This window comes from Pan paniscus, chromosome 2, assembly GCF_029289425.2.
Source record: "Pan paniscus chromosome 2, NHGRI_mPanPan1-v2.0_pri, whole genome shotgun sequence".
NCBI lineage: Eukaryota > Metazoa > Chordata > Mammalia > Primates > Hominidae > Pan > Pan paniscus.
Window position 1 is genome coordinate 176,233,250 of NC_085926.1, and position 26,154 is coordinate 176,259,403.

General features: G+C 35.8%; 1 long non-coding RNA gene across 1 annotated transcript in view; it reads right to left on the minus strand.

The window, feature by feature from the left end:
• Nucleotides 1-26,154, minus strand: part of LOC117979823 (uncharacterized) — a 57,319-nt gene that overhangs the window by 20,587 nt on the left and 10,578 nt on the right. The window contains exon 2 of the long non-coding RNA XR_004670844.3: nt 23,452-23,520. This is a non-coding gene — a long non-coding RNA (uncharacterized LOC117979823). The remainder of the gene's footprint in view (nt 1-23,451; nt 23,521-26,154) is intronic.

Consider the following 26,154-nt stretch of genomic DNA (forward strand, 5'->3'; position numbering starts at 1 on the left):
TAAAAAGTGTACAGTGTAACTTGTACACACTTAAGACAGTAACACTTATATATACATAAATAATTATTTTTTAAAAATTATGTAAATAAAATGAAAAGGACTGTCAATTATGACTCCACTAGAAACTAAAGTTATTATTAATCTAGTTATATACACATGAGATTGATAAAGAAGAAAGATGTGAGGGTGAAATTTATGTGTCAACTTGACAGGGCTGAGGACACCCAGATATCTGGTATAATGTTATTTCTGAGTGTGTCTGTGAGAGTATTTTTGGAAGAGATTTGCATTTGAGTCAGTAAACTGAGTAAAAAAGATGCACCCTCACCAATGTAAGTGGGTATCATCCAATCCATTGAGGGCCCAAGTAGAACAACAATGCAGAGGCAGAAGAAATTCTTTCACTCTCTTTTTGAGCTGGGAGCTCTTCTCAAGCCGTCTTCTCTCAGCCTTAGACATCATACTTTCTGGATCTCCACCCTTCAGACTTTAGAATTTATACCATCAGTTCTACTGCTTCTCTGGGCTTGGTGTGTCCAGAATTGGTTCCTTCCAGTGGGTTCTTGGTCTCGCTGACTTCAAGAATGAAGCCGCGGACCCTCATGGTGAGTGTTACAGTTCTTAAAGATGGTGTGTCTGGAGTCTGTTCCTTCAGATGATCAGAGTTTCTTCCTTCTGGTGGGTTCGTGGTCTTGCTGACTTCAGGAGTGAAGCCACAGGCCTTTACAGTGAGTGTTACAGCTCTTAAAGGTGGCACATCCGGAGTTGTTTGTTCCTCCCAGTGGGTTCGTTGTCTCGCTGACTTCAGGAATGAAGCCGCAGACCCTCCTGGTGAGTGTTACAGCTCATAAAGGTAGTGTGTACCCAAAGATTGAGCAGCAGCAAGATTTATTGTGAAGAGTGAAGGAACAAAGCTTCCACAGAGTGGAAGGGGACCCAAGCAGGTTGCTGCTACTAGCTTGGGTGGCCAGTTTTTATTCCCTTATTTGGCCCCACCCATATCCTGCCGATTGGTCCATTTTACAGGGTGCTGATTGGTCCATTTTACAGAGTGCTGATTGGTCCGTTTTACAGAGTGTTGATTGATGCATTTACAAACCTTTAGCTAGACACAGAGTGCTGATTGGTGCGTTTTTACTGAGTGCTGATTGGTGCATTTAAAATCCTTTAGCTAGACACAGAGTGCTGATTGGTGCATTTTTACAGAGTGCTGATTGGTGCATTTACAATCCTCTAGCTAGACAGGAAAGTTATCCAAGTCCCCACCAGACCCAGAAGCCCAGCTGGCTTCACCTCTCATTGGGACTCAGACTGAATTATACCACTGGCCTTTTTTCATCTCCAGCTTGCAGGTGGCATGCTGTGAGATTTCTTGGCCTCAATAATCACATGAGCCAATTATCATAATAAATCTCCTCTTAAATATCTATATACATCCTATTGGTTCTGTCTTTCTGGAGAACACTAGCTAATACAGTAAAGTACTCTAACTGAAAACTAACCAAAGGAAAACAAAAGACTGGTAAAATAATACTAATATTAGACAAAATAGATTTAAGAAAAATTATTAAAAATACAGAATAGCATAAAATTGTAATAAAAAGCCCACAAGGAATATATAGTAATCATAGATGTGTACCATTGAAGATATATTCTTGAAATGTATGAAGCAAAATTAACATTATGGAGAAATGGAGAAGTCCACAAGTAAAAAATAAATTAGATTTTCAGATTCTCTTTCTGAAATTTGTAGATAAACCAGCTAAAAATAATTAAGGACATAGAAAAAGTGACCTACACTATTAGTAAAAAAGTGTTTATAAATTTTACAATATCCAATAAAGTTAGATACATTTTTATTTTTCTGCCCCAGAATTACCAATTATGAGCATTCATTTAAATGTTATAATACAGAAAAAATGGAAACAAACTAAAGGTTGGCTAAAAGGGAACATAATAACATGCATGCAATTATTAAAAATAGACATGTCATTACAATATTTTTAAGCAAAGAAAAAAGACAGTACAATGCGTATAATTTAATATGTGTATGTAAAAAAATATACAGGTACATATCAACAAAACATGTTTTAAAATAAATTTACAAAACACTCACTATAAACTGTTGAGAGTAGTAGCCCTTGAAAAAGAGTGAAGGAGAAATTTGAATTTTACTAACATACATGTATATTGTTTGAATTTTTTGAAGTCAAGAAAGTATTTAAATATTAACTATATAATAGAGATACAGAGAGACCAAGGGAGAAAACATGGACAGATCCCTAACTAACTTCAGGCTGCTGCAACAAGAACAGATAAGAAGCTCTGTATTGGCAAGAAAATGGGAAAATAGGTGTTTCTATAAACTGTGAAAGTGTAAATTAATATAAAAGAAGGAAATTTGTCATGAGTATTGATCTCTGATTTATGATGTAAATGTTTTCTGGTCAGTGGCTGCATGGCAAGCTATGATAAATCAAACTCGATTATTATAGAAACAAAAGTGGAAGTCAATTCATACAATACCAAAATTAATGTAATTTAAAGAAAATGTGTGCAACTATTAGGCATATATAAGTTAAATTATAAATGCATTTTGAGTGGGTAGGCTGGGAAACCGTTATCCCAAGGAATGGAATGCCTCAGACATAAAATATAAATCTGATGAAACTGGACTGATCATGCTTTTTGCCCCAGTAAATCTTCCTTTAGCAACGATTACTCATTGCTGTGAAGAAATCCAAACAAATTCTAAGAAATGGGATTTTATTCTCAGTTGATTAGATGTACATGAATAACTTTGAGTTTAAATAGTGTAGGAAGAGATAATTATTCATGGAAGCATTTTCAACAAATGTTTACTAGGCAAACGGCAAATGTCTCTAATAAGAGTGGCAAAGAATGGCTGGCACTAAACTTAAAATTTTCTTGTGAAGAAATACATTTTCCCCTGCAAAACACAACATGAAAACATTATCAGGAGTACAGCCACAGTGAGCCAGAGAAGAGAAAATTGTGCTATCACAACAATGTTTACTTGGCCTCAATACAGTATACTCTGGATTTAAAATGTAATAAAATGGCTGTAAAGAGCTAGGGAATGGGTCAGTCATTATTAGACCAAAATAATTGTGTAAGTTTATATTTAAAGACTATCTAGAGAATAATATTTTAAAAAGGAAGAATTTTGCAAAAAGGATTGAAGAGGATGAGAAAATGAAATAATTGTTTGTCTTTACATACAGGTCAGAAAAAAAGATTAATGAAAGCAAGGCCTGAAAAAAAAAGGAAGAAGAAAATGAGATTTTGTACCCTTGCATAAGCAAAAGACAAATAAGCCCAAATTTTAAAACACATTTATACACAAATTATTAGCACCAGTAAGTACAGTAAAACATTATGACAACTAACCTGTAAAAAATACTTTTTTCTAAGTAGAAACAATGTCAATTTAATCCTAATACACAGTTTAGAAAACAAAAATTGTGAGCTCTTAAAATGAAGATATTAAAAATAAAAAGTAATTATTAGAAAATGCATTTTATATTATCAACAAGATATGCTACATAACTCCATTTCAACGAAATAAACAGATTCTGATTTCATACATGAATGCTTCGGAAAAATCAGCCAATCACAAATCGTAATTTGACTAAATTGGTCCTTTCTTAAAACCAAAGTAAGTGAATCAACTCAATAAAAGTAATCAAACTTTTTTCCTGCCATAGAAGAGGGCTACAATTAATGAATAAATAAGTGGTAAATTGACGAACGAATGGATGAAGGTAAACATATTTCAATTAACATTAAATACAGATGTAGTCACTAAAAATATAATTTTTTAAAAGATAAAATGTGAAATAATAATGAATAATAAAACAAAACTAACGTTCTATAAAAATAACCCTCAAATAACAACCAAAATATAATTTGAAACACATGGAAAGTACAGGACATTGAGAAGGGAAGCGAATAAATAGAGAAAACCAAATAATATTTTTTTCAATACAAGGGGAAAGTATGGGATATCACACACTAAAAAGAGAACCAAGTGTTTAGTTAACCCAGGCCCATTTCTTCTTAAGTTCATTCAAACTAACTGAGAGGTAGAGCTGCTGATGCAGTAATTGATGAACACAGATCAAACAGGATTTTTAAGTCATGGGGCAGATGCTGACAGCCCAGGATGATGGCTGAATATGACAGAAATGTCAAGGGAAAAATATCAGATTTCTTGCATCTCTATACACTGAAATAGTTGGATGTTTCCTTCTCAGCATGAGGATGTTCAAATTGAGAATTTATTTCACAGATTGAAACATTACTCCTGTTTTATTCTGTCTGCATTACATTAGGAAGAATCTCTCATATAAAGCCAATTTTATTTTTTTAAATCTCAAGGCAATGAGCCTTAATTATTCCCTGTAGATTGACAATTTTAGAACAAATGTCATACGATAGTGTGTGACAGTGAGCTAGAAGCTGGTAAGTTAATGGGGCAGCTGGCCTATTATCAAGGCAAGGAAATTCTTTGGCTGTGCGTCATTAGACTTTACCCTGCTCCCTCCTTAGAACCTGTTGTTAAAAAAAAATCACAGAAGCATGGAAGCTATGCAGCATATGCAGGGGAAATAGTTGTGATAAAGTGTTGTCTTTTAAATTCCACAGGAAAAAAGCATAAACACTATGATTACTGGCATGCAAAACACATACACATTTTTAAAAAGATTAAAAGAGAATATTTAAATATTAACAGATGGGTTGTATAAAATTTTTTCAGAATTTGCTAAATTTTTAGTTGGTTATATAGTCATTAAGTTTTAAAAATCGCGTGTAAACACATTTAGATCTAAGATCATTTAGACTGAAGACTACTTAGGCTTCATAAAAAAAAAACTGTATAACTTGAATTCTTGCCAAAGGCTTCAAATTTAAAAGAGAAAAAAACTAAGTACATGTTTCTAATTATCTAATGATGTAGAATACCCTTACCAAATTATCACTTTACTTGCCTTAAATTTCTACCTTCAAATTGCCTATATTAGTCTAAATTTTAATATAAAATTAGTATATAAAATGCCTCTAATAAAATTTAGTCAATAAATTATAGTTGTTTTGTTTTGGTTTTGGCTTTACTCTTTTTTTTTTTTTTTTGGCTTTACTCTTACAGTGAAACTAGATATGCTAGCCAAGATGACAGGCATCATAGCTTCTATTCATATGGAGGCAATTAAAAGAATACAATTTATAAAATACTAGGAAACCACATGAGTGCTAAACCATACAATACCATAAGAGAATAAGACAGTATCAAAGCTTTTTTCACAAACCCTCTCCCCATAAACTTCCATAGAGAGAACAAAGCTAAGTGCCAGGGAGATCGTGTCCATCACCAACAGACATCTATTCAGTTGTATATTAACATTTTCATCTCTCTGTTTACATAATGGCCTGCCTGCTAGCTATGTTTGTGCTTATTTTTCTGAGATGTGTAATAAACATTATTAACTTTCTTACATATAGCAAGTTTTAAAAGGCAGTAAAAATACTGTCAGTTGTAGGAGGCAGTAGAGTATGATTACTGATACTGTTATTTTGATTTAGTAAACTGATTTCTGAATAGCCTATTTATAATAGAAGGGCCCAATTGTATAATAGGGTTACTAAATGCAAGCACAGTTAGAGAAAGGTAATATTTTTTTAAAAATGAGAGAAAGGTAAGATATAGTTTTGGAAAACTGGAAGATATAAAAGAAAAAATATAGCTAGGAGGCAACTATATTCACACAAGAGTTGTGAAGTCTTCCTGTGGGAAGGAAAATTGAAGAAGGCAATAAAAACCGACAGGGAAACCTATAAGAAAATATACTGGGCTTTGTCATGAATTACAAGCATTTGAACTTTGAGGAGTACTAGTGGCCCAACTTAAAAGGAGGATGAGGACAAAAGGGGCATTTTTAAGGATAAAAATGAGAAGTTTGGCTATAGTCACACTAAATTTTTACTTTTTAGGAAATTTCAAGAAAAGTTTTCTTGTAGGTAGTTTGAACTAAAAGGCTGGAGCCTGATGGAAAGATTTGGCAAAGGATTAGGATTTGGGAACAATTGATTTATAGATGAAGATTTAAGACAGAAATAGAGGATAGCAGCTTCTACAAAATAAAGTTTGAGAATAGAGGGTCAAGAAACAAAGTTTGGATATTTCTCACAGTTGAGAGATGGAAGAAGAAAGGAGACCTGGTGATGGAGGGAAGATAAACCACAAAGAGATGAACCAAAAAGAGAAATTGGAATCATCTATATCAGTGAGAGTAAGAGGAAGGAAAAGTTTGGAAAGCAGTTGAAATTGCCAACAGAATCAGAATAGCACTGAGATGTCAAAAAGTAAGAGGACTAAGGAGAAGCTTTTAAATCTGACTGTAAGAACATCATAACAACATTGTAAATACTGGGCTCAATTCAATGGTAGAGGCAGAAGCAAGAGGAATGGGTGGTCAAAATGGATTTGTGTTGCTAAAAAAGAATGATACAAAGTATATCAACGCTACAAAGTACAATAAAATCTGTGAAAAGTCTGTATTTATTTAGATGAAAAGAATTAGATTTTTAATATATAAACATTGAGAGCAAGAAAAAGCAAAATAAAAATTGATGCTTCTAAACAGAGGAAGATAAGTATGAGCATAATGTCCTTCAGAGGGGAATATGGGATCAGTACGAAGATTATGACAAGAATGGTTAGCTTCAGAGGGAAAGGGTCATTGAGACATAAAAACGAGGACGTATAACGGGGCTTAGAAAAAGACTATGCTTTCAAAAACAAAACAAAACAAAACAAAAAGGCCAGAGAGTTGTCCAATGTCAATAATGACAAAGATAGAATTGAGGGATAAAGAAGTGTACCTACCAAAAAGGAGTGTAAAAAATCTGTCATGTAGCACTAATGAAATGCAAGTGCATTGACTGTTCAAGGACCAAATTCACATCTTGTTTCAGCTAGGAAAACAAGGAAAAGTATGATGGGGGGTGAATATGTGCAAAGACAAAGGGAGAAGTATAACAGGGCCTGAATTCAGAGTATGATAAGAAATTCAGTGTGGTAGGAGCATAAGTGAGTGTCAGAACATGATGTATTCAGGGAAGAAACAAATGATAACTTCATTAAGAATGATTCTAGGATAACAGTGAAAATCACTTTTGTTACTTGCCCTAAAAAAGAACACCTTTGAGAGCTAAGTCACCTTATATGCCTTGAGATATAATTCCCACATTTCTTCACAAGGGAACCCCTTCAACTCCACCTCACACACTTGATGTGTACATTGACAATAATTTAATGAAATTGAATCCTGGCAAAGCTGGTCAGGTGTCAAAGTACTTTCCATTATGCAGACGTTTCCTTGTCACTGTTTACCATCCAATGTAAATTGAAAACCTGGTTAAGTACTTATATAATAAGTAGAGTCAACCAACATAATTATGAGTCTTTTTCATTTCACAATTAAGAAATGGCCTTATTATAATTATTTGAAGAAGTGGTGTCCTTTACACTTTCTTTTTAAATATATAATGAAGCACCAAAGAGCCTTCTTCTGTGAGCAAAATCAATGCTTTTAATTCTAACATACTAAAAGTAAAGTTGTTTTATTTTCTGTGACTATATCTGAAATTACTGACTGAAAATTTTTTGTGTGCAAAGTCTTTTGCCAATTTATTTATACATTCCTTCAACAACATTTTATTATGTACTTAAGTACCAGGAACCATGCTATGTGCCCAAGATTGTGGTGAAGGAAAACAAGCAATTCCTAGTCTCATAGAGCTCAGAGTTAAATAATAACACAAATAGATACAGAGGTAAGAAAAATATAAGTGTTCTACAGAAAAGAAAAATGTGATCCTATAAGAGTGTAACAATAATAACAAAAAACTTAATCTAGTCTGGAGCTTTGTGAAGGATTCCTGAGAAAAAGCAAACACCACCATAGAAGACTCAACTGTATGCTGCCAACAAGAAACTCACATTACCTTAAATGACACTCATAGACTGAAAGTGAATAGATGAAAAAAGATATTTCATGCAAATGCAGACCAAAAGAGAGGAGAGGTAACTATATTTATTTCAGACAAAATAGACTTTAGGCCAAAAACATAAAAATAACACAAAGAATGTCATTATATAGTGATAAATGGATCATTTCATCAAGAGAATATGAGAATTGTAAATATATATGCACCCAACATCAGAGCACCTAAATATACAATGCCAACACTAAAAGATCTGAAGAGAGGCAGGATACGACACAATAATTATATGGAATTTTAATACCCCACATTTAATACCCCACATTAGTCAGAAGAAAATATTGAACTTGAACTACATTTTAGACCAAATGGATCAGAGAGATATATACAAAACATTGCTCTCAACAGCAACAGAATACACATTCTTCTCAAGTGTACTTAGAACCTTTCATAGGATAGATTACATGTTAGGCCATAAATTTAAGAAGGTCAAAATCATATCAACTATCTTTGACAACCATAATAGTATGAAACTAGAAATCAATAACAGAAAGAATCATGGAAGATTATCAAATATTAGAAATTAAATAATATGCTTCTGAACAATTATGGGATAAAAGAATAAATTAAAAGGAAAATTTAAAAACAAGTTGAGACAAACAAATATGAACATACAGCATATTAAAACTTATGGTATATAGCAAAAGCAGACTTAAGGGGAAAGTTTACAGCAATAACACCTACATCCAAAAAAAAATCAAATAAACAACTTAATGTTACACCTTAAGAAACCAGATAAAGAAGAACAAACTAAACCCAAAGATATCAGAAGAACGGAAATAACGACGTTGGGAGCAGAAAGAACTGAAGTAAGAGACTAGAAAAACAATATATAACATCAATGAAATCAAAAGTTGTTTCTTGAAAAGCTAAACAAACTTGACAAACAGCTAGACAAAAAAAGAAGCAAGACTCAAGTAGATAAAATCATAAATGAAAAAGAAGACATTACAACTGATAAAAAAAAATACAAAGCGTAATAAGCAACTACTATGAACAACTATATGCCAAAAATCAGACAATCTATAAGTGGACAAACTCCTAGAAATATATAACCGATTAAGACTTATTTATGAAGAAATCCAAAATCTGAACAGATCAATAGCAGTAAGAATATTGAATCTGTAATAAAAATTCTTTCATCAAAGAAAAGCCCAAGACCAGATGGCTTCATGACTGAATTGTAACAAATATTTAAAGAACAAGTACTAATCCTTCTTAACCTCTTCCAAAACATTGCAGAAGAGAAAGTACTTCCAAACTTATTTTGCAAATCATTATTACCCTGACACTTAACTCAGAAAAGAATACAAAAAAATAAAAATAAAAACTACAAGCCGATATCCTTGATGAAGATAGATGCAAAAAACCACAAGATCATCTCAATAGATGCAGAAAGAATAATTTGACAAAATTCAACATTTTATTATAAAAACTTTCAATAAATTAGGTATAGAAAAATTCCTCTCAACACAATAAAGGCTATATATGACAAATCCACATCTAACATCACACTCAATGTTGAAAAGTTGAAGATTTCTTCTCTGAGATCATGAATAAGAAACAAACACCCACTTCCACCGCTTCTATTCAATATAGTATTAGAAGTCCTAATCAGAGCAATCAGCCAAGAAAATAAATTACGTCTACATAGGAAGAAGTGAAATTGTCTCTGTTTGTTGATGACATGATCTTATATAGAGAAAATTCTAATGATTCTACAAAAAAACTGAGAGAACTGATAAAGGAATTTGGTAAAGTTGCAGGATATGAAATCAACCTATAAAAATAAGTAGCTTTTCTATACAAACAGACTGTCTGAAAAAGAAATTAAGGAAACAATCTCGTTTACAATACATTTACAATAGCATCAAGAATAAAATACTTAGGAGTAAGTATTTTAAAGAGGTGGAAAATTCATATACAGAAAACTATAAAACATTGATAAAAGAAATTGAAAAAGATACAAATAAATGGAAAGATATTCTATGTTCATGGATTGAAAGAATTAATATTGTTAAAATAGTCATACTGCCATAAGCAGTGTATACATCCAATGCAATCCCTGTCAAAATTTTAATGTCATTCTTCACAGAAATAGAAAAAACAATCCTAAAACTCATATGGAACCAAAAAATTCCTGAATAGCAAAGCCATCTTAAGCTAAAAGAAGAAAGTTGGAGTCATCAGACTACTGGATTTCAAAATATATTACAAAGCTCTAGTAACCAAAAAGCATGGCACTGGCATAAAAACAGACACATGGATCAATGGAATGCAACAGAGAGCCCAGAAAAAAAATTCCACTGAATATCCACATAACAGAAGAATAAATACAGACCCTTATCTCACTGCTTAAAAAAAAAATAGACTCAAAATCACTTAAACATAAGCACCGAAATAGTTAAACTACTAGGAGAAAACATAGGGGAAAAGCTCTATGACATTGGTCTGGGCTGCAATTTCTTGGTGATGTTCCCCAAAACACAGGCAACAAAAGCAAAAATAAACTAGTAGGATTGCATCAAATTTAAAAACTTCTGCATACCAAAGCAAACAATTAACAGAGTAAAGGGATAATCCACAGACTGAGAGAAATATTTGTAAGTCATACATTGGATTAAGGGCTGATATCCAAAATGTACAAAGAACTCAGAGTACTCAGCAACAAGAAAATAATAACCACATTAAAAAATGTGCAAAGGACTTGAAAAGACATTTCTCAAAAGAAGACATGAAAATGTCCAACAGATATATAACAAAATGCTCAACAAGTCTAATCAGAGAAATGCAAATTGAAATCACAATAATATATCACCGCATAACTGTTTTCATGCTAGGGTCAGGGGAGTGGATGTTGAGTAGGAAAATAGATGTTAATAATCAAAGGGTACAAAGTTTCAGCTAGGCAGGGAGGAATAAATTCTGGTGACCTATTGGACAGCATGGTAAGTGCAGTTAATAGTAATGTATTGTATATTTCAAAATAACTAAAAGAATTTTAAATGTTCTCACCACAAAGCAATGATCAATATTTGTGGTAATGAATATGTTAATTATCCTGATTTGATTATTCCACGATGTATATATACTTGTATTAAAACATCACATTGTATCCCCTAAATATATACAATTATTATATGTCAATAGAAAACAAAATAAAACTTTTTCTTAAAAGAAGTGTTGACCGGGCGCAGTGGCTCACGCCTGTAATCCCAGCATTTTGGGAGGCCAAGGTGGGTGGATCACCTGAGGTCAGGAGTTAGAGACCAGCCTCAACATGGAGAAACTAAAATACAAAATTACTACTAAAAATACAAAATTAGCCGGGCGTGGTGGTGCATGCCTGTAAACCCAGCTACTCAGGAGGCTGAGGCAGGAGAATTGCTTGAACCTGGGAGGCGGAGGTTGCAGCAAGCCGAGATCGCGCCATTCCACTCCAGCCTGGGCAACAAGAGCGAAACTCCGTCTCAAAAAAAAAAAAAAAAAAAGAAGTGTTATGAAAACAAGAGATAAAATGATGAACAGGCTTAACCTCAAAGAAGGAGTCAGATTACTTCCTGCCAGCAGACTCAGGGAAAGTTATCTTTATTTAAAAGATACTGTAGCCACACTTTATTGACTTTGTTCCCTCCAGGTTTTCATTCTTAATCAAGGAATGAATCTGTCCTCAAAATAAGCCCAGAAAATATCTCCCACCAGGACATAAAAAGCAGGAAGAGGTTTTTTTGGAGGATGTTATAGTGTTAGTAAGGGGTCATATCAAATCATTGGTTTTAAACATTTTCTAAAAGCATCTTGGCCTAGAGTAAATAAGAATGAGGCAGTGTAAGGCAGAAAAACACATAACTTTCTCAGGCTTATAAATAAGGGCTCAGAGCAAGAGAAGTTATTAAGAACTGAAAGAAGCTGTCTAGGCTTTTCTTTAAAAAAAAACAAACGGCAATTCTGGCACAAGGAAACATATTATCCTTTCATTCAGAGAATGACATAGAATGATATTTCCTGTCTATGTATTGAATTTATTTTGCTTTCTTAATGTAGGGTCTCTCAGTATGTGGTTTCACATTTGTTTATGCTCATGTAGCCAACTGTGCATTGCTACAAAAAGGAATCCTAGGTCTTAGAAAAAAAAGAAGCAATTTTGTTCCTCCAAAATGTAAATTCCTAAACAATTTACTATTCCCTAAAATATAAAATTTGAATGAAAATATTTCTTTTAAGATTTTGTAAAAGGCTTGTAATAGTTATCACACAAGCAGCTAAACAAAATGGAGCTCTGTTTACAGAGCACAATCACTGTAACAAGCTGAGCAGCAGAAATGTCACAAATCGCTATCCTTTCATCTCCAGTCCTGTTTTGATGAGTTTAAAAAAAAAATAGCAAATCAAACTAGTATCCAAAGTCTCATAAAAAAAATCAAATGTGGTAGCCAAAATGATATTATAGAATCCATTTTTGGCTTCCTGGGCAAGATGGCCGAATAGGAACAGCTGCAGTCTGCAGCTCTCAGCAAGATCAATGCAGAAGGTGGGTGATTTCTGCATTTCCAACTAAAGTACCTGGTTCATCTCACTGGGACTGGTTAGACAGTGGGTTCAGCCCATGGAGGGCAAGCAGAAGCACGGTGGGGCATTGCCTCACCTGGGAAGCACAAGGGATCAGGGAACTCCCTCCCCTAGTCAAGGGAAGCCTTGAGGGACCCTGCCATAAGGGACATGGCTATCTGGCCCAGATACTATGCTTTTCCCATGGTCTTTGCAACCCACAGACCAGACGATTCCGTTGGGTGCCTACACCACATGGGCCCTGGGTTTCAAGCACAAAACTGGGTGGCCATTTGGGCAGACACTAAGCTAGTGCAGGAGTTTTTTTGGACCCCAGTGGCACCTGGAATGCCAGCAAGACAGAACCCTTCACTCCCTGGAAAGGGGACTGAAGTCAGGGAGCCAAGAGGTCTTGCTCAGTGGATCCCACCCCCATGGAGCCCAGCAAGCTAAGATCCACTGGCTTGAAATTCTCGCTGCCAGCACAGCAGTCTGAAGTCGATGTGGGACACTCGACCTTGGTGGGGGGATGAGTGTCTGCCATTACTGAGGCTTCAGTAGGCTGTTTTCCCCTCAGGGTGCAAACAAAGCTGCCAGGAAGTTTGGATTGGGCAGAGCCCACTGCAGCACCACAAAGCCTCTGTAGCTAGACTGCCTCTCTAGAGTCCTCCTCTCTGGGAAGGCCATCTCTGAAAGAAAGGCAGCAGCCCCAGCCAGGGGATTTATAGATAAAACTCCCATCTCCCTCAGACAGAGCACCTGAGGGAAGGGGCAGCTGTGGGTGCAGCTTCAGCAGACTTAAATATTCCTGCCTGCTGGCTCTGAACAGAGCAGCAGATCTCCCAGCATAGTGTTCGAGCTCTGCTAAGGGACAGACTGCCTCCTCAAGTGGGTCTCTAACCCCCGTGCCTACTGACTGGGAGACGCCTCCCAGCAGGGATCAACAGACACCTCATACAGCAGAGCTCCAGCTGGCATCTGGTGGATGCCCCTCTGGGACAAAGCTTCCAGAGGAAGAAACAGGCAGCAATCTTTGCTGTTCAGCAGCCTCTGCTGGTGATACTCAGGCAAACAGGGTCTGGAGTGTACCTCCAGCAAATTTCAGCAGACCCGCAGAAGAGGGGCCTGACTGTTAAAAGGAAAACTAAAAAGGAGAAAGCATTAGCATCAACATCAACAAAAAGGACGACCATGCAAAAACTCCATCCAAAGGTCACCAATAGCAAAGACAAAAGGTAGATAAATCCATGAAGATGAGGAAAAACCAGCTCAAAAAGGATGAAAATTCCAAAAACCAGAATGACTCTTCTCCTCCAAAGGATCGCAACTTCTCACCAGCAAGGAAACAAAAGTGGACAGAGAATGAGTTTGATGAATTGACAGAAGTAGGCTTCAGAAGGTGGGTAATAAGAAACTTCTCTGAGCTAAAGGAGCATGTTGTAACCCAATGCAAGGAAGCTAAGAACATTGAAAAAAGGTTAGAGAAATTGCTAACTAGAATAACCAGTTTAGAAAAGAACATAAATAACACGATGGAGCTGAAAAACACAACATGAGAATTTTATGAAACACACACAAGTATCAGTAGCTGAACTGATCAAGCAGAAGAAAGGATATCAGAGGTTGAAGATCAACTTAATGAAATAAAGCATGAAGACAAGATTAGAGAAAAAAAGAATGAAAAGGAATGAACAAAGCCCCCAAGAAATATGGGACTATGTGAAAAGACCAAACCTACATTTGATTGGTGTACCTGAAAGTGACAGAGAGAATGGAATCAAGTTGGAAAACACTATTCAGGATATTATCCAGGAGAACTTCCCCAACCTAGCAAGACAGGCCAAAATTCAAATTCAGGAAATACAGAGAACATCACAAAGATACTCCACGAGAAGAGCAACCCCAAGGCAAACAATGGTCAGATTCACCAAGATTGAAATGAGGGAAAAAATATTAAGGGAAGCCAGAGAGAAAGGTTGTGTTACTGACAAAGGGAAACCCATCAGACTAACAGCAGATCTCTCTGCAGAAACCCTACAAGCCAGAAGAGAGTGGGGGCCAATATTCAACATTCTTAAGAAAAGAATCTTCAACCCAGAATTTCATATGCAGCCAAACTAAGCTTCATAAGTGAAGGAGAAATAAAATCCTTTACAGACAAGCGAATGTTGAGGGATTTTGTCACCACCAGGCCTGCCTTACAAGAGCTCCTGAAGGAAGCACTAAATATGGAAAGGAAAAACCGGTACCAGCCACTGCAAAAACAAATCAAAATGTAAAGGCCATCAACACTATGAAGAAACTGCATCACCTAATGGACAAAGTAACTAGCTAGAATCATAATGAAAGGATCAAATTCACACATAACAATATTAACCTTAAGTGTAAATGGACTAAATTCCCCAATTAAAAGGCACAGACTGGCAAATTGGATAAAGAGTCAAGACCCATCGGTGTGCTATATTCAGGAGACCCATCTCACGTGCAAAGACACATATAGGCTCCAAACAAAGGGGTGGAGGAAGATTTACCAAGCAAATCAAAAGCAAAAAAAAAAAAAAAAAAAAAAAAGAGCAAGGGTTGCAATCTTAGTCTCTGATAAAACAGACTTTAAACCAACAAAGATAAAAAAAGACAAAGAAGGACATTACATAATGGTAAAGGGATCAATGCAACAAGAAGAGCTAACTATCCTAAATATATACACACTCAATACAGGAGCAACCAGATTCATAAATCAGGTTTTTAGAGACCTATTAAGAGACTTAAACTCCCACATATTAATACTGGGAGACTTTAACACCCCACAGTCAATATTAGTCAGATCAATGAAACAGAAAATTAACAAGGATATTCAGGACTTGAACTCAGCTCTGGACCATGCAGACCTCATAGACATCTACAGACCTCTCCACACCAAATCAACATAATATACATTCTTCTCAGAACCACATAGCATTTATTCTAAGATCAACATCATTATTGGATGTAAAACAATCCTCAGCAAATGCAGAAGAATGGAAGTCATAACAAAGAGTCTATCAGACCACAGTGCAATCAAATTAGAACTCAGGATTGACAAACTCACTCAAAACTGCACAACTATGTGGAAACTGAACAACCTGCTCCTGAATGACTACTGGGTAAATAACAAAATTAAGGCAGAAATAAATAAGTTTTTTGAAACCAATGAGAACAAAGACTCAACATACCAGAATCTATGGGGCACAGCTAAAGCAGAGTTTAGTGGAAAATTTATAGCACTAAATGCCCACATCAGAAAGCAGGAAAGATCTAAAATCAACACCATAACATCACAATAGAAAGAGATAGAGAAGCCAAGAGCAAATAAATTCAAAAGCTAGCAGAAGGCCAGAAATAACTAAGATCAGAGCAGAACTGAAGGAGATAGAGACATGAAAAACACTTCAAAGAATCAATGTGTTCAAGAGCTGGTTTTTTGAAAAGATTAACCAAATAGATAGACCACTAGCCAGACTAATAAAGAAGAAAAGGGAGAAGATTCTAATAGACACAATAAAAAATGATAAAGGGGATATAAACACTGATCCCAGAGAAATACAGACTACCATTAGAGAATGCTGTAAACACCTCTAAGCCAAAAAACTAGAAAATCTAGAAGAAATGGGTAAATTCCTGGACACATACACCCTCATAAGACTAAACCAGGAAGAGGTCAAATCCCCAAATAGACCAATAGCCAGTTCTGAAATTGTGGCAGAAATTAATAGCTTACCAACTGAAAAAAGCCCAGGACCAGGCAGATTCACAGCTGAATTCTACCAGAGTTACAAAGAGGAGTTTGTTCCATTCCTTCTGAAATTATTCCAAACAATAGAAAAAAAGGGACTCCTCCCTAATTCATTTTAAGAGGCTAGTATCATCCTGATACCAAAACCTGGCAAAGACACAACAAAAAAAAAGAAAATTTCAGGCCAATATCCCTGATGAACATCGATGAGAAAATCCTCCATAAAATACTGGCAACCCAAATCCAGCAGCACATCAAAAAGCTTATCCACCATGATTAAGTCGACTTCATCTCTGGGATGCAAGGCTGGTTCAACATACACAAATTAACAAATGTAATCCACCACATAAACAGAACCAAGGACAAAAAACACATGATTACCTCAATAGATGCAGAAAAGGCCTTCCATAGAATTCAACATTCCTTCATGCTAAAAACACTCAATAAAGTAGGTATTGATGGTATTATCTCAAAATAATAAGAGCTATTTATGACAAACCTACAGCCAATATCATACTGAATGGACAAAAGCTGGAAGCATTCCCTTTGAAAACTGGCACAAGACAGGGATGCCCTCTTTCACCACTCCTATTTAACATAGTATTGGAAGTTCTGGCCAGGGCAATCAGGCAAGAGAAAGAAATAAAGGGTATTCAGATAGGAAGAGAGGAAGTTGAATTATCTCTGTTTGCAGATGACATGATTGTATATTTAGAGAACCCCATCGTCTCAGCTCAAAAACTCCTTAAACTGATAAGCAACTTCAGCAACATCTCAGGATACAAAATCAATGTGAAAAATTCACAAGCTTTCCTATACACCAATAATAGACAAACAGAAAACCAAATCATGAGCAAACTCCAATTCACAATTGCTACAAAGAAAATAAAATACCTAGGAACACAACTTCCAAGGGGTGTGAAGGACCTCTTCAGGGAGAACTACAAAACACTGCTCAAGGAAATAAGAGAGGACACAAGCAAATGGAAAACTCATTTCTTCCTGTCCATGCTTATGGACAGGAAGAATCAATATTGTGAAAATGGCCATACTACCCAAAGTAATTTATAGATTCAATGCTATTCCCATCAAGCTACCATTGACTTTCTTTACAGAAATAGAATAAAACTACTTTAAACTTCATATGGAACCAAAAAAGACAATCCTATGCAAAAAGAACAAAGCTGGAGGCATCACACTACCTGACTTCAAACTATGCTACAAGGCTACAGTAATCAAAACAGCACGATACTGGTACTAAAACAGACACATAGACCAATGGAACAAAACAGAGTTCTCAGAAATAACACCACACGTCTACAACCATCTGATCTTTGAAAAACCTGACAAAACAAGAAATGGGGAAAGGATTCCCAATTTAATAAATGGTGTTGGGAAAACTGGCTAGCCATATGCAGAAAACTGAAACTAGACTCCTTACTTACACCTTATACAAAAATCAACTCATTATCAAGTAAAGATTTAAACATAAGATCTAAAACCATAAAAGCCCTAGAAGGAAACCTAGGCAATACCATTCAGGACATAGTTATGGGCAAAGACTTCATGACTAAAATGCCAAAAGCAATTACAACAAAAGCCAAAATTGACAAATGGGATCTAATTAATCTAAAGAGCTTCTGCACAGCAAAAGAAACCGTCATCAGAGCGAACAGGCAACTTACAGAATGGGAGAAAATTTTTGCAATCTATCCATCTGACAAAGGGCTAATATCCAGAATCTACAAGGAGCTTAAACGAATTTACAAGAAAAAAAAAACTCCATCAAAAACTAGGCAAAGGATATGAACAGACACTTTTTAAAGGAAGAGATTTATGCAGCCAAGAAACATGAAAAAAAAAAAAGTTCATCATCACTAGTCATTAGAGAAATGCAAATCAAAACCACAATGAGATACCATCTTACCCCGGTTAGAATGGTGATCATTAAAAAGTCAGGAAACAACAGATGCTGGAGAGGATGTGGAGAAATAGTAACACTTTTACACTGTTGGTCAGAATATAAATTAGTTCAACCATTGTGGAAGACAGTGTGGCAATTCCTCAAGGATCTAGAACTAGAAATACCATTTGACCCAGCAATCCTATTATTGGGTATATACCCAAAGGATTATAAATCATTCTACTGTAAAGACACATGCACACATATGTTTATTGCAGCACCATTCATAATAACAAAGACTTGGAACCAACCCAAATGCCCATTAACGTTAGACCGGATAAAGCAAATGTGGCACATACAAACCACGGAATACTACACAGCCATAAAAAAGAATGAGTCTATGTCGTTTGCAGGGACATGGATGAACCTGGAAACCCTCATTCTCAGCAAAATAACACAGGATCAGAAAACCAAACATCACATGTTCTCATTCATAAGTGGGAGTTGAACAATGACAACATATGGGTACAGGGAGGGAAACATCACAAACCCAGGTCGGTCGGGGGCTGGGGACTAGTGGAGGGATAGCGTTAGAAGAAATACCTAATGTAGATGTCGGGTTGATGAGTGCAGCAAACCACCATGGCACATGTATGCCTATGTAACAAACATGCACATTCTGCACATGCATCCTAGAACTTAAAGTATAATAAAAAAGAATCCTTTCTTGCATTTTTATTAAAGTTTACATAAAACTATTCAGAATCCAGACTTGCTGCTATCTAAATTTTAAATCATACAAATGCTATTGTGTGTGACAGTGTGCTTGCACACAGATGGGCAGCCTAAAAAAGCCATATTCCTCATAACAAATGGTGCTATGAATTCTTAAATGAATGTAAATAAGGATTTATATTGATGTATCTGTGGTCCAAAAACCCTACTGCGTTGTTACCCCATAGATTTAAATGCTGTAGCGATCAATTCATCCAGTACAAAGAATAAAGCATTATACTATTTCTCAGAATTTCCTTCTGCTCTCTCACATTTTTAAAAGGCTATTAATTGATAGTGTAAGATTTTTCTTCATTAATAGAATATGGTTTATTCTAATGGTCATTATAGTAAAGATACTCTGCAATGAGGCTGTTAAAAGAGGGTATGGCACACATCTGGCAATGCTTGCTTCATTCCCTGTGAGCATCAAGCAACTGTCATTCTGCTAAATGAGTTGTCATTAGCAGTCAGATCTTTATTCCAGCATTTTGGAGAAACACAGAAAGAAATCTAACTTTGAAGTAATGTCTATTGGAAGAGCTTTAATAGAGATGGAGTCTTAGTAAATCCCTTCTCTGATGTTCCCCATCCTAATATATTAGTAGTCTTTCTAAAATGGGAAGGTATTTGGCATGGGACTGGTGACCTAAAATTACCTCTGAAATCTGGCAAGGTATTTCAACACTGGCATGAATATTGTTTCCTCTCAGCCAGCATTTTTGGCAGGCATCTTATGTGTTGCAAGTACCTACCAAAAATGGGAATTAGATAAGGTGACTTACAAATATGAATTAGCAATGGTTTCCTTTATTCAGGTTGGAATTTTCATAAGAAATTATGGTCTTAGCTTTCTTAGTCTTCCTTTGTAGTTACGCTATGGCAATTTCAAAATTTTCCCTGAAGACAGACCTTATTGTACTAACAGATTTTCAACCTCCAGATAACTCCCTTCCTCCCTTCTTCCCTTCCTCCCTTCCTCCCTTCCTTCCTTTTTCCTTCCTTCCTCCCTTTCCTTCTTTCTTTCTCTTTCTTTCTCTTTCCTTCCTTCTTTCTTTCTTTCTTTCTTTTTTCTTTCTTCGTTTCTCTCATATAAATAGTACATCTTCATGTGCCCATATTTCATTTTATCATGCCAAAATTTATATTTTTCTCATTTACTGTGTTTCTACTGAACTCTCAAATTTGTACTAAATGAGGAAGTGGTTGAACTTTTCAGAGACAAAACGTTATCATTTCATTAACTCAAAAAACATTAATTAGATCCCTATGAGGGCAGTTGTTTCCAACCTGAAATTCTTTGCTACCTAAGAGTTCCCAAAGATATTAATAGAAATCTGAAGTTACTTTAAATATTTCAGAAATTTAATTAGCTATAATTTGTATTTGCACATAATGAGACTGTATAGGCTAACTAAAATGGCAACTTTCTTTGCTTTGGCTAAAGTTATATCACACCTTTGATAATCCCAAGGTGATCCCAGAAACTTCACTTCATGGATACATCATAGTATATAATATCTCCTGAAGTGATGTATATTATATCTAAAAATGAACGGTACCCCTACATATCCTTATTTTTTTAGCTCCAGACTATAGCTAGTAACATAAGTTCTCATACATACACACACACCCAAAAACCTGTAAATCATATTGCCACAGCATACTCAGGATAATAATGCTAACCTCAAATACAATGAATGTGTGAAAAAATAAAGTTTTTAATCCCTTTATAAGAGTCATCAAATGGTTAGTGAAGAGTATAGGTCAACATTGCTGCCTGGAGATGAGAACTGGGCAGACACCCAGGCTCCCTACCAGCTCATTCATCAACTCCATTACATTCAAAGCAAATACAAATCTGGGTGAAATGACTGTCACTGTGTCATGTACCTCCATGAGTGTTTAAACCTTCAGAAACCAATGCTCTGCTATAGTTCAAGTCACACATACCACTGTTTATCTCAGACTGAGGATGGGCTCTTATTGGCATGTACACACACTTTTTTTTAAAAAGTGAGGAAATTATACTAAGTAAATGCAACTTGAACGAAATCCTTCAAAATATAAAATCCATTGATGAGGGGTTGGGAATAACAAAAGGAGGCTTGGAAGGTGGAAAGTGTAACATTTAGCATTTTTGTGTTTTGTCTTGCTACAGTGGAATACCACATAGTGAGTAATTTATAATAAACAGAAATTTATTAGCTCACATTTCTGGAAGTTGGGAACTCCAAGATCAAGGCACTGGTGTCTGGAGAGGGCTTTTTTTCTCTTTTATCCCACGGTAGAAGGGCAAACAGAAGGGGTGTGCGTGTGAGAGAGAGAGAAAGAGGGAGAGAGAGCACACAAACAAAAAGAGGGCCAAATTCATCCTTTTATAGATAAGCCCTCTCCCATGATAACAAACCCACTCCTGCAATAGAAGCACTAATCCTTTTATGAGGGCAGAGCCCTTATGAACTAATCATTTCTTATTCGGGTCCATCTCCCAACACTGTTGCATTGAGGATTAAGTTCCAACATATACTTTTTATGTTTTTGTTCGTTTTGTCAAAGATTAGTTGGCTGTAAGTATTTAAGTTTACCTCTGGGTTCTTTATTCTGTTCCCTTGTCTATGTAGCTATTTTTATACCCATACCATGCTGCTTTGGTGACTATGGCTTTATAGTGCATTTTGAAATCAGGTAATGTGATGCCTCCAGATTTGTTCTTTTTGCTTAGTCTTGCTTTGGCTATGTGGGCTCTTTTTTGGTCCCATGTGAATTTTAGAATGTTTTTCTCTAATTCTGTGAAGAATGACATTGGTATTTTAACGGGAATTGTGTTGAATTTGTAGATTGCTTTTGGCAGTATGGTCATTTTCACAATATTGATTCTACTCATCCATGAACATAGGATGTGTTTCCATTTGTTTGTGTCGTCTATGATTTCTTTCAGCAGTGTTTTGTAGTTTTCCTTGTAGATGTCTTTCACCTCCTTGGTTAGGTATATTCCTAAGTATTTTATTTTATTTTATTTTTTTGCAGCTGTTGTAAAAGAGGTTGAGTTCTTGATTTGATTCTCAGCTGGTCACTGTTGGTGTATAAAAGAGCTACTAATTTGTGTACCTTAATTTTGTATCCAGAAACTTCGCTGAATCCTTTTATCAGTTCTAGGAGCTTTCTGGAGGAGTTTAGGGTTTTCTAAGTAAACAGTCGTATCATCAGCAAACAGCAACAGTTTGACTTCCTCTTTACGGATCTGGACCCCCTTTATTTCTTTCTCTTGTCCAATTGCTCTGGCTAGGACTCCCAGTACTATGTTGAAGAGGAGTGGTGAGAGTGGGCATCCTTGTCTTGCTCCAGTTGTCTGAGGGAATGCTTTCAACTTTTCCCCCTTCAGTATTACGTTGGCTATGGGTTTTTCATAGATGGCCTTTATTACATTGAGGTATGTCCCTTTTATGCCAATTTTGCTATGAGTTTTAATCATAAAGCAATGCTGGATTTTGTCAAATGCTTTTTCTGCATCAATTGAGATGATCATGTAAGTTTTTGTTTTTAATTCTTTTTATGTGGTGTATCACATTTATTGACTTGCGTATGTTAAACCATACCTGCATCTGTGGTATGAAACCCACTTCATCATGGTGGATTATCTTTTTGAAGTGTTATTGGATTCAGTTAGCTAGTATTTTGTTAAGGATTTTAGCATCTATGTTCATCAGGGATATTGGTCTGTAGTTTTCTTTTCTGGTTATGTCCTTTCCTGGTTTTGGTATTAGGGCGATACTGGTTTCATAGAATGATTTAGGGAGGGTTCCCCCTTTCTCTATCTGGTGAAATAGTGTCAATATGATTGGTACCAATTCTTCTTTGAATGTCTCTTAGAATTCTGCTGTGAATCTGTCTAGTCCTGGACTTTTTTTTGTTGATAATTTTTAAATTACTATTTCAGTCTTGCTGCTTGTTATTGGTCTGTTCAGGATATCTAATTCTTCCTGATTTAAGCTAGGGGGGTTGTATCTTTTGTCTGTAGGAAGCTAATAAAAACTACCCTGTCCATGGGAAAAGGGAAAGGAAAGGCAATGTGGAGGAGTGTAAAGTGTATGGAATCTGAACCTACTTCAATTTGAGCTCAAATCCCACCATCATTATTCATTATTTACTGGCAGTTTGACAAGCTATTAATTGATCACAAGTCTAGTTTCTCTGAGATAGAATGTCCCCTGGTATACTTCTCTGTTGATACATAAATGACACTTAGTCTCTGTACTTTTTCTTACTCTGTGTTGTCGTAGAGTTTGGTGCTTTCCTCTGTTTCTGCAGCTACATCATATTATGCTTTTATGCGTTTATTCATAATATTCATTTATCAAGCACTTACTTGGTGTGCTAGGCCAGTTCCAGATGCAGGAGAAATTCACACAATGCCTGCTTTCATGGAACTTAGAATCTAACAGAAAAAGAGAGATGATAAAAATAAATACATAATAAATATTTAAATAAAAATCATAAGATTGTATCAGTTTATCTAAAGAATTAAAGCGTGTAGTAGAGAGCAACTTGCGAGCTACTTTAGACTCAAGGTTAGGAAAGGCTTTTCTGAGGGAGTGAAGTTTAACCTGAAATAAATTACAAAAAGGATCTAGCCTTACAAATATTGAGGGAAAGGGGGACCCAGGCTGAGGAAAGAGCTATGACAAAGGTGCCGGGTTTTCCCTGCTAAACCATGAGTTCCACCTCAGTCCATTTTTATATGTTTCTGATTGCTCCCATGTTGCATTTTAACATATTACTTTATTTCTATTAGCACTAGCTATTACTGCAGTAATGCTGTATAACAACCATACGATTTCCCTGCTTAAAACTCTTCAGTAAGCTCTTCTCATTGGACTTAGAATAAAATCCAGAGTATAAAGTAGAAGCTCCATGACAATAAGGGTAGCATATGTCTGGTTTGCCACAATGTCTCCAGCACAGGTTTTGGTGTCTGATAAGAAGTAAATTCTTGGGCTTGTAGAATAACAAGAAACAAGTATGTGAATGAAACTGAGCTCTGTATCCCAGCCCATCAATCTCCTCAAGGGCTTGCAACCCACTTTCTCCTTTAAACCAGTCTCTTACTAGTACTGGCCCTTTGCCATTCAGCACATGCATTTTTCCCACCTGAAAAACAAAACTAACAGTAACAACAACAACAATAACAAAACCTTTCCTTTGGCCCCTTTAGCTGCCAACCCTCCTCCTTCTCAAGTGTCATAACTTCACTTGTCATCCACACTCAGAATATCATTTCTACCCACAGTTTTCAAGTTATCATAACATACATAACTGCCAAAAATCAATGGACTATTTTTTTTTCTCATCTTACTAGACTGCTGGACTTCCTTTGGTGCTGTTAATCTCCTTTTTCTGTAAAGTCTCTCTTTCCTAAGCTTCTAGTTTTCCTTTCTCCAGTCACCTCTTATCTTCCTCATGGGCTGTTTACTTCTCATCTTCCCACCCCAACTGGTTTACCCTTACCACTCTGTTTCTTTTACTATATGATAAGCCCTAAAGAAATAACCCAAACTCATGGCTATAATTAATACTTATATAATTATGACCCTATGATTTATCATTACCCCAAATATCTTAAAGTTCCATATAATAATGGCCATTATTTATTGATTGTTCATTATTACATGGGAACTCTGCTACGAACTTTAAACATGTGGTTTAATTCCTCAATGCCTTTTGAAGTAGAAATATGATGATTTTCATTTTATACAGGAGGAAACAAGGTCTTATACAGTTTAAATGAATTGCTCAAGGCCACACAAATAGTGGCATATCTGGGATTTGAATTCGGGCTGCTAGACTGCATGATTTTGATCGCTGTATTATATTGCTTCATATACAAGAGTTATTTAAGTTGATTATTTTCAAGTATCTTAATTGCAAATTATGTTGAGTATAATTCATCAAGATCCAAACTGACTTTCATATATCAAACTGAGAAGACTTTCCTAAAAATATGCTCTCTTCCTAGAAAACTGTATGTTTTACTCTTCTTTCTAAATTGCATATCTGTACATCTCTTCAGGAAGCTTCTCCTGGAAGAAGAAACTTCAGGATAAAAGAAAATATACGAAAGCACAAAATGTGTCTTCTTTGCTCAATGGTTCAAGGATAAGATTTCAGTCTGATATTTTTGTTCTGTTTAGCTTTGTTTTACCTGGCTTTTGATTAATGCTTGAGTAGACTCTTTGCACCAGGAAATCGTGGATGACCAGTTTACTAATAGCTAGGTTTCCTTTCTCTAAGAGTCTAGATGAGACAGACAGAGGTGTAGCCAGATTATTAGACAAACAGATCAAACAATGAAATGTCTAAAGGCTGGAGGCAAAAAACAAAAACAAAAGCTAAAACAAACAAACAAAAAAACAACTGAAAAACAGATGATGGCCAAGGACATGGGTATACAATCAGATTATTTGTGCTCTCTATCCATCTTGCAACTTGTCCTTGGGAAAATTATTTAAACAAACTGGCCTCATAGTTCTCATATATAAAATAAAAATAACTGAACTACCTGCCTCTTGGAGTTGTTGTGAATGGTACTAAGATATGCTATGGCTAGGACAGTGCCTTACACACAGTGAATATTCAACCAAAGATGGTGAGGCTGTTATGGTCCATGCTTTCTTCATATCCTTCTGATTCACATGCTCTGCTAGATGATCACGTGCCAAACAATTATGGCTACAGTCCATGGAACTAGAGTTCACACTAACAAGCATGTGGGTTGGGTGAAACACTTACTTCAGGATCTAGTTTAAAGACATCAGTATGTGTTTCTAACCCCACTGATATGGTTTGGATATTTGTCCCCCCAAACTTCATGTTGAAATGTGGTACCCAGTGTTGGAGGTGGGGCCCGTGGGAGGTGTTTTGGGGTCATGGAGGCAGATCTCTCATGGCTTGATGCTGTCCTCACAATAATGAGTGAGTTCTTGCAGGATCTGGTTGTTTAAACGAGTGTAATACTTTCCTGTGTTCTCTCTCTTGCTCCTGCTCTCACCATGTGACATGCCTGTTCCTACTT